Consider the following 3,219-nt stretch of genomic DNA (forward strand, 5'->3'; position numbering starts at 1 on the left):
TGGATCAAAACTCAGCGGAAGTAGTCATAGATGTTATTTTATATGTCCATGCCTTCCCGTCCTAGTCCATTCCTGCCTTGCGGTAGTACCGCAAGGGGGCACGGTAGTACCACGCCAGCGGTTCTACCGCTCCTTGCCTTAGCCCTCCAGGACTAGTCTTAGGCCCTACTGTGGCAGCGGCAGTACCGCGGTTCGCCGTGGTAGTACTGTGAGCCCTTGCGGTAGTACCGCTTGTTTGGTGCGATAGTACTGCAGGTCGCAGGCTGGTTAAGTGGATAACGGTTGGATTTGTCCTTTGACTATATAAGGGGTGTATTCTTCTTCGAGTTGACTACCTCTTCCACCTCCAAGCTCCATTGTTGCTCTAAGCTCCATTTTCGCCCGATCTCTCTCCCTAGCCAATCAAACTTGTTGATCTCCTAGGGATTGGTTGAAAAGGCCTAGATCTACACATACACCAAGAGATATTTGATTCCCCCCACTAATCCCTCGTGGATCTTGTTACTCATGGGTGTCTGAGCACCCTAGACGGTTGAGGTCATCGCGGAGCCATACTCCATTGTGGTGAAGCTTCGTGGTGTTGTTGGGAGCCTCCAATTAAGTTGTGGAGATTGCCCCAACCTTGTTTGTAAAGGTTCGGTCGCCGCCTTCAAGGGCACTAATGGTGGAACCACGACATCTCGCATTGTGTGAGGGTGTGAGGAGAATACGGTGGCCCTAGTGGCTTCTTGGGGAGCATTGTGCCTCCACACCGCTCCAACGGAGACGTACTTCCTCTCAAAGGGAAGGAACTTCGGTAACACATCCTCGTCTTCACCGACTCCACTCTTGGTTATCTCTTCCCTTTACTCGTGCAAGCTTATCGTGTGTTACATCCCTTGCTTGCTTGTTTACTTATTGTTGTTGCATCATATAGGTTGCTCACCTAGTTGCATATCTAGACAACCTACTTTGATGCAAAGTTTAAATTGGTAAAGAAAAACTAAAAATTGTTAGTTGCCTATTCACCCCCCTCTACTCAACTATCGATCCTTTCAATTGGTATCAGAGCCTTGTCTCTTTATTAAGGAATTTGTTGTCCGAAGAGTATGGTTGACACCGTAGACGGTAAGGAGGAGCACCCCGGTGTGATTCCGTCCTCGTCTATGGCCGATGGGGGAACCTCGGTCTCACGTGAGGAACTCAATGTGGCCTTGGACACATTTAAAACCTCCATGACGGCCGAGGTCAAAGGCTTGCTTAAGAATTTTCTTGATGGTCTTAAATTATCCACCGCACCTGGAAGTGGTTGATCCCACTAACAAGGTGACGGTTGCTAACTCCGACAAGGGGGGAAGCTTCTAGTGATAAAGTTCCTTTGTCTAGTGGTAAAAGTGGAAATTGCATCTTTGCCCATGTGGAACCTCCACTTACTTATGGAGGATCGATTCCCTCCACTCATTTAAATCATGCCGGTTCTCCTCCTAAGATTGTGAAAAATGAGGATTTTGACGCTTGGGTATATCGCTTTAAACATCATTTAAATCATGTGAATACTAACCTTTGGAGAATCATTGAGCAAGGTTTCTATCCGCATGACCCAAGCAACTTCACCCTAAGAGAAGCCGCAGATCATCAATTCAACGAGAATGCTCTCTTCATCATCCAAGATGCTATCCCTCCCAAAGATATTGCGCATCTTCGACCATTCACCATGGCAAAGGAAGCATGGCACCATGTTGTTTCCCTTTACAAGGGAAGCGCAAGCATTCAACGCTCCAACTATGAAGTGGTGCAAGATGAAGCCGATGAATTTGCTATGAATGAAGGTGAAGAACCTCGTGAGCTTTATCGGAGACTAACCAAACTCACGGTCTCACTCCGAGATCATGGGAGCAAGGATACAAATGACAATTGGATCAAGCAGAAATTTCTCAAAGCCATGATGCCTTACCATAAGTCCATGTCCTCCGTCATCCGTTAAAGGATGAACTTCCACACCTTGTCCTCAAGCGAAGTGTTGGATGAGTTTGTGGCAATGAGTATCTTGGACAAGACTGCCGGCAATGCGGTATTGCGTTCTCAAAGATCCAAGAATCCCAATCTTGCTTTGAAGGCCAAGGCTAGTGTGGAAGAAGAGGAGGAAGAATAAGAAGAGGAGAGCAACCCCGCGGATACAAAATATGATTATCATGAGCACATGACTATCGCTTCAAGACAATTTTGGAGCAAGAAGAACTCAAGGCCCACTTCAACAAGAGCAACTCAAGTGGCGTCAAGGGCAAGAAACATGTGAGGACTTGCTACAATTTCGGCAATGTGAGTCACTTTGTTGGGGAGTGTCCCTATGAGAAAAGGGAAGACAATGGTGGCAAACTCATCCGAAAGGACAAGGCCAAGTCTTTCCCCAACAAGAACCACTTCACCAAGAAGGCTCCTCCCAAGGGATTAGTGGCACAAGAAGAGTACAATGAGGATGATGATGATGAAGATGGCGAGACGGTTGCCATGGCCTCCGTGGCCATTGCGACAACACCCCGGGCGTCCCTCTTCGACTCACCCAATGAGAACATCACCGCCAAGTGCCTCATGGCTAAAGCCACCAACAAGGTAACCCCCAACATCAAAAGTACCATCATTACTCATCCTTCTTTGACAGATTGCATTGATGAAAGTGGGGGTCCAACATGGAGGAAAATGAGTTTGAGTCTTTTATGAGTAAGCTTAAGGGTAAATCCAAGAAGCACTTCGTTGCTCTCTTGGAACAACTTGGTGAAGCCAATGACATGATCGAGGCTCACGAAGACACCATCTCTAAGATGGAGGGGCATAGTCGTGACTATGCCGATGAGATATCGGATCTCCCTAATGCTCTTGAGGAAGAGCATGGTCATCGCTTGGCTCTCGAGGAGTCACACAACAATGACTATGCTAAATTAAAGAAAGATCTTGATCATGCTCTTGTTGTGTCTCGTGTGCTAAATTCTGAGAAGGCCAAACTTGGTGTTGATCTTGCTAGACTCAAGGAGGAGTTTGATATCCTTGACAAGGCTCACAAGGCCTTGAAGAGTACTCATGCTAGTCTTAAAGAGTCTCATGATCAACTCCAAGTGAGGCTAACCAAGGAGAAAGCCACTTTTCCTCATATGGTTTTAATTGATAATGCAAATGCTACTAACCCTTGTTGTGAGCATGTGCATCTTGTGGAGGAGAATGCAAAGTTGAAGGAGCAACTTGAGA

The sequence above is a fragment of the Triticum aestivum genome, chromosome 5A (assembly GCF_018294505.1).
Source record: "Triticum aestivum cultivar Chinese Spring chromosome 5A, IWGSC CS RefSeq v2.1, whole genome shotgun sequence".
In the NCBI taxonomy this organism is placed as follows: Eukaryota; Viridiplantae; Streptophyta; class Magnoliopsida; order Poales; family Poaceae; genus Triticum; species Triticum aestivum.